The following is a 14095-nucleotide window of genomic DNA, read 5'->3' on the forward strand; positions in this document are numbered from 1 at the left end:
TGGTTGTGGCGCCTTCTGGGACCTCATTGCCTTGGTCTAGTGTCTTCATAGGGCCTCTGTGGTCTATTGTATTGCCCATATCGGTATCGGTTGTATGAGTTATATGGGGTGTATCGTCCACGTCTATAGGGCTGCGTGTACATGCCCAACGTGCGAAGTGTGGACTTGGAATTTTTGCTGTTATGGAGTATTTCGTCCGTAGTAGCTGCAAATAGCTTTTGCTTGTCGAATGGCAGATCTTCTACTTTAGGCTGGAGATCGCGGGGAACTCCTGACGACTGGAGCCAAGAAGCTCTACGCATGACCACCGCTGAAGCTGTAATTCGGGCTGCGGTGTCAGCAACATCCATTGCGGTTTGGAGAGCAGTGCGGGCGATCATATGGCCCTCATGAACTATTGTTTTCAAGATGGATCTTTTAGACTCAGGGAGATGTGGCACCAGTTCTCCCAGTTTCGAGTAATTGTCAAAGTCATGATTTGCTAAAAGAGCGGAGTAGTTCGATATTCTGAGTTGTAGGGTGGAAGAGGAGTATACCTTCTTGCCAAAGGAGTCCAACTTTTTGTGGTCCTTGTCTGCGTTGCCCAACTTGTATTGTGGGAGCTTTGCACGTTGTTGTGCTGAGTCTACGACTAACGAGTTAGGTTGTGGGTGTGTGAAGAGAAAGTCGTTGTCTTTTGATGGGACAAAGTACTTCCTATCGATTCTTTCATTAGTTGGTTGAATGGATGCAGGTTTTTTCCAGAGGTCTTCCAAGGTCTCCATTATTGCCTCGACTATAGGCAGGGCAATCTTGCTATGTAATGTAGGATGGAGATTTTTTAGCAATTGGTACTGTTTCTTCTGGACCTCTTGCAGGGCAACATTCTGGCTTGTTGCTACCCTCTTGAATAGATCCTGGAACTGTTTTAGGTCATCAATTGGTGCAGAATTTGATGGAACTACGGCTTCATCTGATTGTGTATCGGGAGCATCAGAATGTGTAACATTTATTGAAAGACTGTCTGATTCATTGTCAGAGATTCGGTCCACCTCCTCATCCGAAAGAATTGCTGGAGGTAGGGACTGCGGCCGAGATAAGCTTCTCCGGGATGGAGTGGAGTGAGTTGGGGAGCGTTGTCCACATGGCTCCCAGTGTTCCCAGGGTCCCCATTGTGGATAAGATGGGGGTGGGTAAGGCCAGTATGGGTGCCATGGGTTCTGTTGTGGTGGAGCCCTGTAATGATGAAAGCGAGACTGCCTAGGTGATGCGTGCCTCGAGGAATAAGACGTGTGGTGGTCATCCTCAGGAAGAGGAGCGTCTTGGCCGGATAAGAGTGGTGTAGACCTGGGAGGGGATAGCCCTGATGGGGACTTCCCAGGTGAGTAAGATGTGGAAGGCAGGCACTGATCATAAAGGCTGCTGTGTGAGTGAGTTTCCTGCTGAGGCTGCTCCATAGCAGTGTCATCTGGCTGCCTGTCTGTTTGCACTGGCAGCGTTAGTGCAGCATCATGCTGTTTAGCTGAAGGTGGTGCCGGGCGCTTGGGAGGCTGTGACTCGCTCTGCTGCGGTGCCGTGGCTTTAGTCGGCACCGTAGCTTTAAGCTGTGCTGCGGCTTTCGGCGCCGCCGAAGCTTGAGGCAGCGTCGAGGTTGAAAGCGGTGCCGCCGTTTGAAGTGGCACCGCGGTTTGCTTCGGCGCCGGCTTCTCTTGCTGTGCTGGCTGTTTGGAGCGCTCCCGGGGCGGCTCAGCCGTAGCACGCCCCGATGCCAGTGCGGAGTGGGAGGATCGCCCCGAAGCCTTCGTGGCAGGTGTCCTCCCGCTCTGGTGTGCCTCTCCTCCATGTTTTGGAGAGGAAGAGGCTGGTAAGGAGCGGGATGGTGAGGGTCTGCTCCTCGGCTCGCTCCTGGAGAGTGGGGGAGGCTCTTGTTGCGTTGCCGCCTGTTCCCCAGCAGGCTGTAAAGCCTTTTCAAATAAGATCATTCTCAGGCGGAGCTCTCGGTCCTTCCTGGCTCTCGCCGTGAGTGAATTGCAATGAGTGCAGCTGTGGGAAGAGTGAGATTCCCCCAAACAGCGAATGTACTTTGAATGTCCATCTGAAGCCGACATAGGGTCCCGGCCTTGGTCGCATTTTTTAAAGCTTGAGGAGGCGGACATGGCCGGTTCTCTCCTCTTTGAGCTTGTTCTATGTATTTGACTGTTACTGTTGTTGTCGTCAGTGCCCGTGTTGGGTTTTTTTTTTTTTTTTTTTTTTTTAAGTCTCTTCTTTCTTTCCTGTGTTGAACAGCTGTGAGAACACCGGTACCTCAGAGTCCTGGTTTAAGACGGTTCAAGCCCCCTGAGGGGGGGTTTAGGTAAGTGTATTTTCCTTATTACTAGGTTTTTTTTTTTTTCTTGAAGAAACAAGGAAAGGTAACTTGAGATATCAGGGGAAAGAACTATGACTAAACTAGGGAGAGAAAGGTAGTTAGAGAGTGACAGGGAGCTCCTGTTTGCTCCCTCCGCTGGCGAGGGCGGTTAAAGAGGAACTAAAAGGGAGGGGGTTGAGTCACGCTCCTCAGGAGGCGGGAAGGGCTCGAGACGTCTCCTGGGCATGCGTGGCTCAACAGGGGAAACTGCTATAGAAAGCTCCGATCTGAAGCTCAGGGCGACCCTTCACCTAAAGTGGAGCACCCACGGGGACACTACTCGAAGAAGAACTGCTGTTTGTTGTTTGAAGAATTCTGAGTGTGGTTGTTCAAGTTTCGGCGCCTTTGCGGTCTTTGACGAGGACGTTGCTGCTCAAAGTTTCTTTGTTGATGCTGATGGTGCCGTTGCCACTGTTGCTGTATGTATGGGTAGTCATAACGCTGTTGAAAGGGCGAGTATTGGAGCCTTTTATACACTGGTGTATACATGCCCAACATCCGAAGGGTCGTGTGTGAATCTTTAGACGAATGTAGTACGGTGTCAGTCTTTTCAGAGAAAAGCCTGTCTTTATCAAAGGGTAGGTCCTCAACTTTGGGGATCCTTTGGGACCACCGCTGCCTGCAGGTAGGACACTCGGCGCATAACTACTGTGGTGGCTGTGGAACAGGCTGCTGTATCTGCCACAACAATTGTCATTTGGAGGGCCGGGTCTCATGGAGGTATAGCCCTCCAGTACCACAGATTTTAATATTGGCCTTTTTTACTCAGGCAAATGGTCCATCAGCAGTGTAAGTCGTGAAAAAGTATCAAATACATGATTCGAGAGATGCGCTGAGTAGTTGGCAATTCTCAACATGAGTGTCACAGATGTGTATAATTTCCTACCCAGTATGTCAAGTCTCTTCGAGTCTCAGTCAGTAGACACGTCTGTACTGCGGTGTTTTTGTTCTTTGGTGGGCCGCATGGACTACTAAGGAGTTGGGCTTGTTACCCCAGAGACTCAGGTAAGCAATTATTCTGTGGTCTGACAAATTAAATTGCCTCTGCACAGAAGCCAGATCTGGCCTGGTGTTCCCGTATCTAATCACTGGTGGGATATTTGCCCAAAGAAAAATCAGGCTACTCAGGTTTAGGGCCAAACCATGTATTTTGAAATATAATAGCACAAACATGAAAGTTAAGAACAGTAAACAACCCACCCTATTCCAAGAAGAAAAGATAGATAGTAAGAATCCCAATACAAAAGGATATACTTCACAGAGGAATGCGGCGATCAGGGCCTGTGACCTGCAACCTCATGGCTAGTGTAAAGCCATGAGGGAGAACAAGCAGGGAGGATCCCTCGAGGCAGTGCCGTGTTCTCTCCGATTGGAACACTTAAGGGATCCTCGATCACCATGTGGAATGGCTCCTATGGATCCAGTCCTGGTGGGTCCTTCGATTACACTGGCAGATCCAAAAGTGGATTATAACTCAGTCCAAGTCCAAGGCTATTGCTAAATATCCGGAATGTGAGGCATTCCCACACGTACGGTGGCCAAACAAACCCCAGACCTTAGACTACCAACGTCCAATACCATAAACCACAGATAGCAAATAAGGAACGTCACAAGGGAAAATGGAACAGGCACACGGACAGAGGAGAGATGAACCCGGATGAACAGAGGAGTGACAAACCCGAGTTCTTCTCTGACTCAAGCTTTTATGCTCTCTAAGGTGGGAAAAATATGGTAATGAGCTGGGTACAGAATTGGGGTCGTGTGCATCTCAAGGTGAGGACTGAGTGCACCATTTTAGCTGAGTGCACACAGATTAGGGAGGGGTGCAAAAGCAGGGTGGTGTGTACCATGCCCTAGCATTAGGTGGGAAACTATCTCTGAGGTAAATTCCAACACTAAACAAAATGGAAGTCTGTTATACTCCCTCATGCAGGTGTTGACAATGCATATGCTGATAGCCTGCTTCAGGGCAACAGGCTGGGAGTGAGTGAAAAGGAATTCCATGCCCTTCGGATGCACAAAGTACTTCTTTTCAGCCTTTTTGCTCATCGGTGGTGCGGTAGCTGGAGTTTGCCAGATCTCTTTGGCAACCTCCAGAATAGCCTTGTCCAGGGGGATAGCCAACCTTCCTTTATGTTGAGGGTATACATTTTTGAAAAAACAGTGTTGCTTGTCTTTGAGTTTGTCCATCTTGATTTCTTGTCTAACTGCCACCCTTTTAAAAAGCTCCTGGAATTGGTGGAGGTCATCGGGTGGGGAGATGTCCCCAGGAATCATGGCGTAATCTGGTGAGGAAGAGTGGTCAGTCAGAGATACCTCCGCCAGTTGATCTTCGGTGGCAAGGTGAGCGTCGTCTGGCTCCAGTGGTAACTGGGGCAGCGACATTGATTGCCCTGTTGGTGTGGGCGGGGCCAGAGTAGGTGAATGTCTAGAAGACAGGCAGTCACAACATGATCTGCCATGTGACCTGGATCTGTAACAGTACGAGTATCTACTGAGAGAATCAAGATATCAGTCATCACGCTGATAAAAGTTGTCCAGTGGTGAGCATCTGTGAGTATACTGCTGGTGAGGAGCATGATGAGAATGTGGAGATCGGGAACGTGTGTATGAATGTCTGAAGGAGGCTGGAGAGGTGGAAGAGTGCCGGTAGTGGTGATGACGCTCAACACTGTAGGATGCTAAGAAGAGAGATGGTAGTCTTCGGTGTGGAGAGTATGGCGACTGGTACCGGTGCTCCCGAGATGGTCTGAGGGACCGCGGTGGTGGAGATGGGGACGGTGCCAGTGAAAAAGTCATAGATGGCGAGCGACTTTGGCGCTGAGGCGTACTTGGTGCCGATCGATCCACGCGTTCAGTAAACTACTGGCTACATTAAACTGTTCTCCCTAGCTTCAGCACTAGCAAAATGGCTTGGGAGTAATTACGTAATTAACAGCAAGTTTCCACTAGCAACTGGTGGTCTGTGGAATGGTTTGCATTGAGCAGGGTGGGCCATGGGCCAAAAAGTTTGAGAACCATCTAAGAAAAACAAGCTCTTGAAAAAGATACAAGAGAAGAACTTGTAGTAGCAAGACTGAAATCACTCCAACTCCAATCGTCACTGGTGGTAAGAAGGAACTGGAGGGTTCATGATTGGTATTACATTCTATATGTAAATAAAGTGGCCCATGGCAGCAGAGAACTCTCAAGTCACCCTGACAGGTACCACTGAAGAAAAAAAAATATTAAAATTGGGATTAGATGCGCACTCACCTAGAGGCATGGACATGTGCAATCACTCAAAGAACATAATTACCTTCACCTCTAGTCTATAGAGGGGCAGATCAAATTATATAGCAAATCAAACCAGCTTCAATATGCATTCCACCTTCCTGTCATGTCTTTGAGGTTGTTTTTGTTCATCAGTCTTGTGTATAGTCCTTGTAAATAAACTAATTAGTACATTCTACTCTCCACTCCTTCAACTATCTGTACTGCAGCAGGTCAGAAGTCTCTGATGTGACCTGGATTTAGCCTGGCCCACCCAGGCTCTGTACCAATTTTGTGCCCAACACCAATTATGGCTCCCGTACACTCAATTTCTTTCCATATTTTGCCAGCCTCCTGTGTCCCTTTTGTTTCCTCAGTTCCTTTGCCTCCTGTCCTAGCCCTGCCTCCTTCCCTCTCTCCCACACTGTCTTTGTGCACACTGCATGCTCTTGGCATACTCTGGCTCAGCCTGCCATCTGCTTCCCATGCTCCACTTGCACCCTCTTCAAAATCTCAACCTTGGTCTGGTCATTTTCTGGGAAATATTGTACATAGTGATGCAGCTCAGTTTGTATAAATTTGCTTGCAAAACTAAGTGGCTTGATAATACAATTCCATGAAAAGGAAGAGAAGCCAGGTTCATTTCATACAATTCTTCTTTCTTTGGGGGGGGGGGGGGGGGGAACAACATACCAGCTTGAGAATTAGACTTGAAAATAACCAAAGCAATTACCTTATTTCAAAACCAGTCACTTTATGCTGAAAGGATAAAACAATTACAGGCAAGAGCGACACCAGTTTTCCAACAGCAAAACTTCTTACAAAAATAGTTCCCCTTCCCCCCATTATTCTTCAGCACAAAAAAAGTCTATATTCTTCCAACCAGAATATTTTACACTAACATTTTAAAATAGCATTGATCTTTGCAATATTAAATGACAAGGAATGACAAAACATTTTAATCCTCTTCTATGTAGTGTTGTCCTGAATTTATACATATACAGTATGTGCAAACTGATTTGTCTCCTATTTTTTTTTTTAAAGGTACTTGGCTGAAGAACATTTTCATAGAGCATTTATGTTAATAGGAAAACATTCACTGGCTGTTCATTTCTGGGATACTATATAAGGGTCAGGAACAACTTTTTTCAAGTGCCTACTAGGAGGAGAAATAAATTACATGTAGGTAATGGAGCAGATCTAATACACTGGGGCCATGTCTACACTACAGAGACGATGGAAGCAGCCACAGTCAAGCTTCCGGGCTTCGAATTAGCAGGACTAGTGAAGACATGCTAATTTGAACTGAGAGCGCGCTCCCACCAGTGCCGGTAATCCTGCTCCTATGAGGAGTAAGGGAAGTTGAAGGGAGACCTCCCTTAGTGTAGACAGCACCAAAATTCAAGTTAAGATACTTTGACTTAAGTTACACAGTTAACATAGCTGAAGTTGTATATCTTAATTTGAACTCATCCCCTAGTGTAGGCCAGGAGTTAAGGACATATACATTTGTAGAGAACAAATAGATAGGCATGCAAAGCCATAGTCTATAATGAATTTGTTATACACTCTTTGCTATCTAATGGACAAGTAATTACTGACACAATGCATTCATTTTGTTTTTCAGGAATATTAGGCCATCATAGCTCAGTATGGGATCAATCCTACTATGTATTGAACATTCTGGCCTAGTACAGCTAAGTACAAATATATTAATATTTCCACATTGACTTCAAAGTTAAGAAAGTGCTTAAGTGTTTTGCTGGGTTAGGGCGAAGTGCTCAGCAGTTTGCAAAATCAAAGCCCTACATAAGAACATTGGTTGTTTTATCAACCTAACATATCAAGGAAAAGTACAGTCTCAGGACTAGACTGATGCACTCTTAGTCCTAGTCTACACTAGGGAGTTATTTAGAAATCACAAGCAGAGCATCCACACTACCAAGCCCATTATTTTGAAATAAAGGGCTGGTTATTTCTAAATAACTCCTGCTTGTCATGAGGAATAACGCTTATTTCAAAACTGTTGTTTTGAAATAGTGGCAGTGTGGATGCTCCACTGCTGCTATTTTGAAAAAACTACTCCCCCGTGCTTCTTGGGGCTCTAAGTTGAGGTAGCGCATCCACATTAAGGGTGTCTGCCTTGGACTAATTTCGAGGCTTCCCCGCAGTATGGACAAGCTATTGCCAAATAGTTATTTCAAGAGTTATTTCCTAGTGAAAGCACTAGTTATTTCCTAGTGTAGATATGCCCTTACTGAGTAGTACTTTTCTCTGTGAATAATCAATACCTTAAATCAAATAAAACAAACTGTTTAAATACCACATTACAGGTCCAAGCCAACATCCACTGAAAAAAATCTCTATTGACTTCATCCTTGCAAATCATTGAAAAATTCACCAGCATATCTAGACATTAAATACTGCATTTTTTTAAGTTGCTTCCACTGTTCACTCATGTTATGAAATGTTTTTGGATCAGCCAGTGCCTAACTTTTTATCACATTTCCATTCCATGCTGCTTCTAATCTTGCAACATTAAATCATTATTTAAAAAGGCATGCATATCAGCCATTTCTAATAATCTAAAAAGTGTTCACATAGGACAGAACTGTATCTTAATTGGCAAAATTTCTCACTATCAATTTTCTATACATTCATTTACAAGTGAATTAAGCATGGTAAAAAGATTTCAGACAGAAGAAATGTTCTAAAAGGCAGATTAAAAATCCCAACATCCAGATTCACCTTTCTGTAAACAGTTGTGATCATTCCAGGATTGGAATAGGTATCTAAAATATCTATATTTTTGCACAAAATGTCAATGGCATATAGATTTTCATAGCATGTGTGTGTGTGTCTGTGTGTGCATAAAAAAAATTGTAAGAACCACCATTAGAAACCAGACTGAAGTTCATGCTCAGGAATAGATTGCTAGCCTGTTACTGCATATCTAGCAACAAAAACGGCTTTAAGGTTTTTTTCCTCTAACATATACTTTCCCCTTTTTAAATATGTGTAGCTTAGTTTTGGGGTTATATGTGCTCTGAAATAGCCCTCAGATCTGGAGTTTGAATTAACAGTAGTCTGAAAAACTAGAAGCATTAGTTACTATTGTGTAGCAGCATATAATGCACACAAGACTTTGTATATCTAACTCTTCACATGTATCATGTAACCTTCATATATAATGAATATCTCACCTACTAACCTCAGGAACTTCACAATACAGCTGAATTTTTTCCAAGTGTTGAGGACCAACACAAGTTGTTCTGTCCTGCTCCACTTGAACTTTGTGTTGGAGATATTGCAGAAATAACACTTGCGCAAAAACTCTGATATGAGTAGATAAACCAAGGGATTGCATTGCAGTTTTGTGGCTTGTCCATAGGCTGAAGATGCAAATTCTGTTCCCTGACCTACCTCCCACTAAGTCTTCCGCACATATCTTGGATCTACTTATGAAAGTTCTTTACTGTAAGCCCTCATCCTGTTCATTGGGACTACTCAGGGGAGAATGGTTTCACATATGAAGGCGCACAGTCCTTAAGTGTTCCCAGGATTGGGGCCTAAGATGGTACAATTTGTATATTATAAGTTTTTCATCACTAAAAAGGGAATTTCATTACATGGTGTTAACTAAAAGCCTCTTATACAGTTGATATTTTAATGAGCCATAAAAAAAACCAGAGGATATGATGTCCATATCTTTCTTCTACAGAGCGCCTGATAATGAGTTGAAAGATTATTAACAGCCTGCAGCCTTTACTTTAGCACAATGGTAAGCAGTTTAATATTGCTGGATATTTAGCACCATCTACTGGACACCTATATGAATGTATTCGCACTTAAGGCCCTGATCCTGGAAGTTTTTCCTACACAGGCAGATATAGAGGTCTGCTCAGAGTAACAGGCAAAATGAGGATGCACTTTTTAAACGTTTTTGGACCATTTTTATTGTAAATACACTAGGAAAAAGCTAGGAAAATGATCAATGTTAAGAACTAGATTGTGGATCCTTAAAATGAAGCATGGACAAGAAAATAGTTTCAATGTATCTTTAGACTGCTTTGGGTTGGCAGCAGAAACAAGAACATTTTGCTTTAAAAAATGGGCTGAGACCCATTGCGTTTGATGTATCAGTGAGTTTGAACTGAACAGCTAGTAAGAACTGTTGTAAACCCCCTAGTTCCCTCCCCCCAATTTATTTTGACCCATTTGAAACATTATTAGAGTGATGGTATCTATCTTTTTACAGAAGAGTTGGCTTGAAATTTCTCTCTCAAGTTTAGATATCTGTAACTTTTCAAATATTTAAACAGTTCAAAAAAAAATCAAGCCTGATACAGATTAAAGCTAAAATCTGAAATAATTCTGTAAATTGCAGTTCATATGCCACTGCACAAAACAGAGCGTAAAACGCTCTAAGCTACATTTATTTTTAGGGGGACCAGATGTTTTGTTTTCATCTTTTTCACTCTATGAGCCTTCATAAAATTATATCTAGAAATGGTCAGGTTTTCTATAAAACTGGGTCCTAATTTACATAGATTCTCTGATACTAATGACAGTGAAAGATCAAGGTTTCTTCTAGCTATTCTTGTGAATGCAGAGGTCAAAAAAAACATGAGAAAAAAACAGGAAAGGTAAGACCTCCAAAAAATAGTTATTTTTACTCAGCATTTAAATTAAAAATCAACAACATGAAGAGATCTGAGAATCTTGTGAGGGATATGATTCAATGCAATAGATGGAGGGCAGTATCAGGCAAAAATTAAAATTTATGTAAACCTTGGGACCTGAGAGTTTTAAAAGAACTAGCAGAGGAAATCTCTGAACTTCTCAAAATAATCTTAAGAGAAATATCACTAGAAGAACTAAGCATCAACTAGACCATCCTTGACAGATGTTTGTCTAACCTACTCTTTAAAATCTCCAACGATGGAGAAGCAATCGCCTCAGTAGGCAATTTATTCTAATACTTAACCATCCTCAAGGGAAGTTTTTCCTAATATCCAGCCTAAACCTCCCTTACTGCAATTTAAGCCCATTTTTTCTGGCTCTGTCCTCAGAGGTTAACAATTTTTCTCTGTCCTCCTCGTAAAAACTTTTTAGATACCAGGAAACTTGTAATGTCCCCTTTTCCAGACAAACTCTTCCCCCTACCCACCCCCGAAAATCTTGCCTCAAGATTTTCTAGATCTTTAACCATTTTTGTTGCTGTTCTCTGGACTTCTCCAATTTGTCCACATCTTTCCTGAAATATGGTGCCCAGAACTGGAGACAATACTCCAGGGCTGTGTGTACATTGGCATCCCTGTCCGGAAAAGGGATGCTAATGAGACACTTCGGAATTGCAAATCCACGGGGGATTTAAATATCCCCCGCGGATTTGCAATTCTGAAGTGTCTCATATTGGCATCCCTTTCCGGAAAGGGATGCCAATGTACACACAGCCCAGTTGAGGTCTAATCAGCATAGAGCAGTGGTCTCCGACCTTTTTACACCCAAGATCACTTTTTAAGTCTCAGAACAGGCGTCGCCCCTTTCTTGAAGCCCCGCCTACATTACATGAGGAAATATAATGTAAATGTACTGCGCAGGTGCGCAGTTCAGAGAGGGCTCAAGATTTACTCTTATAGCCTCTGAGATTTACCGGTAGCTCGCGATCTACTGGTTGACGACCACGGGCATAGAGTAAAGCTGCAGAATTACTTCTTGTGTTTTGCTCGACAGTCCTGCTAATACATCACAAAATGATGTTTGTTGTTTTGCAACAATGTTATACTGTTGAGTTAGCTTGTGGTCCACTATATTCCCCACATCCCTTTCCACAATACTCCTAATTTTCTTCCGAAATGGAGTGATTTTGTCCTTTGAATTCCATCATATTTACTTCAGAGCAAAGCTCCCGCAAGTTGCGGCCATGCAGCCTTCCATAACCTCTACACGGGCTCAAAGGTGCACTGAGGAGAGATCTCTCCCCTGAAACTGCTGGAAAGGGTGGTGGTGGGGCGTCCTACCCCATCGGTCTCAGCACAGAACTGCTGCAGCAAAGGGAGAGGGACCCTTCCTCACTGTCACAAGCATGGATCCACGCAGGTAAGCCCAAGCTCCACCTTCAGCGATGTTCCTAGGCCTCCAAGCCCTCATCCTTGGCTCCAATCCAAAACCCACACTTTCAGTCCAGAACCTATACTCCCTACTGCCCACCAACCCCCAGCCCAGAGCCCCTCAAACCTGGAGTCCTCTCCTGCTCCCCAAATCTCTCATCCCCAGCCCTACCCCAGAACCTTCACCCCCAGCCAGAGCTTTGCACCCCAACTCTGTCCCAGCCCTCAGCCCCTGAAGCCCAGGCCCCACTAGAGCCTACACATCCAGGCAGTGACCACACACTCCTGCCCTTCAACTCTGTCCCTTCCCATACAAAGAACCCCTAACCCCATTCACACCCCATGACTTTTGTTATGTGTATGAAGGTGATGTGTCACACATTACCTCCATATTGGTGCATGTATGAAAATTCATTCTGTTCAAGGGTGGAAAAAGTTAGAAGGAACAACGCTTCAAGACCATTTCTCTAGTTTGTCCAGATCATTTTGAATTTTAATCTTATCCTCCAAACCACCGACAACCCCTCTCAGTGAGGTATTACCCATAGCTTTATAAATGTATTCTCTCTCCCATTAACTAAATCATTGCTGAAGCTACTGAACTAGACCCAGAATGGATCTCTGCAGGACTCCACTCATTAGACCCTTCCAGCACAACTGTAGACCATTAATAACTCTCTGGGAATGGCACAAAACTAGTTGGAAAACCAATCTTATAGCAGCTCCATCTAGGTTGCATCTCCCTGAACAAGACATTCAGTGTAGAACCACTGAATAAGTGTGATACCACTGTATCAGATTATAAATTTAGCACATTGGAAATGTAGCGGATAAAGTGTTCATTGACAAACATTCAGTTACAGGTATCAGAGGAGTAGCCGTGTTAGTCTGAATCTGCAAAAGCGGCGAGGAGTCCTGTGGCACCTTATAGACTAACTGAAGTGTAGGAGCATAAGCTTTCGTGGGCAAAGACCCACTTCGTCAGATGCATGTAGTGGATATTAGGAATGGCAACATACAAAAACCTGTAGGGGAACACTTCAATCTTCCTGGACACACAATTGCAGATCTAAAAGTAGCCATCCTGCAGCAAAAAAACTTCAGGACCAGACTTCAAAGAGAAACTGCTGAGCTACAGTTCATCTTCAAGTTTGACACAATCAACTCTGGATTAAACAAAGACTGTGAATGGCTCGCTAACTACAAAAGCAGCTTCTCCTCTCTTGGAATTCACACCTCCAGATCAGCTACTAGAAGTGGGCCTCATCCTCCTTGATTGGATCCACCTCGTCATCTCCAGCCTGATCCTGGCCTGCATATTTATACCTGCCTCTGGAAATTTCCACTACATGCATCTGACAAAGTGGGTCTTTGCCCACATAAGCTTATGCTCCTACACTTCAGTTAGTTTATTCAGTTACAGGTATAGCAGGGATCAGTGCAGACATCCATACAATTTAATACATTAATATATAGTATAGGAAGGTGTAGGATTACCAAGGCCTGAAGTTAAAGACTGTGCAAAATCCAAAGGGATAGTAAGAAGAATGTGGATTGTGTTAAAACATCATGTTTGTCACTAACAAGTGTAAAGTTACACAGATAGTGAGAAGAAGTGATCAAAAGAATCAGTTTGTACATCTACAAAAGCTGACTGTTGGCAGATATGCAGGAATGATAAGCAGCAAATGCACAGAGTATTACTGTTCTAAAATTTAAAAAAGGCACGTGTGTATGTTTGTAGAGCAGTCAATGTAATGCCAACATAGCAATAGTTCTATTGCAAACAGACCTGTGAGAATGCATACAGAGAGCCTCACTATTTTGGGAGAGAGAAAAAATACAAGGATCAGTTAACTTTATGGCAGAAAGACTGAAGGATAAAACTTAAATATACAAATTAGGAGGCTATATTTATGTAGGTTAGAAAAGAACAAAGTCAACAAGGGAAAGCAATATCTTCTTCCTGTCATTTTGAGTTACAGAACATTATTCTTCACAGGTCCTGAATTTGCTAGCACAAAAAGCAATGGGATGAACACAAGGATTGAAGAGTTTGGAGTAGATTTTTTTCCCTCTGCACCTCTATGCTATCCTGCCTACATATTAACTCAAGAGTCCTGGAGAAAGCATTTTGTAGAAAATAGCTGCTTACTGCCTTCCCCTTCCCCCGGAACCTGCTTAGCATGAAAAACCAGGTGGGCAAGGCATCCACTGTTTTGCGACAAGCAAAGGTTTGCTGCTTCAGCTCCACTCCCTTCCTCCCCATCCATAGCAGTTGATACTCCTTTCATTACTTTGCTTCTCCAACAGAGAGGCTCCTTTACAGTGCCAAACTAAGGAA

The sequence above is a fragment of the Pelodiscus sinensis genome, chromosome 1 (assembly GCF_052426305.1).
Source record: "Pelodiscus sinensis isolate ZL-2025 chromosome 1, ASM5242630v1, whole genome shotgun sequence".
Taxonomy (NCBI): Eukaryota; Metazoa; Chordata; order Testudines; family Trionychidae; genus Pelodiscus; species Pelodiscus sinensis.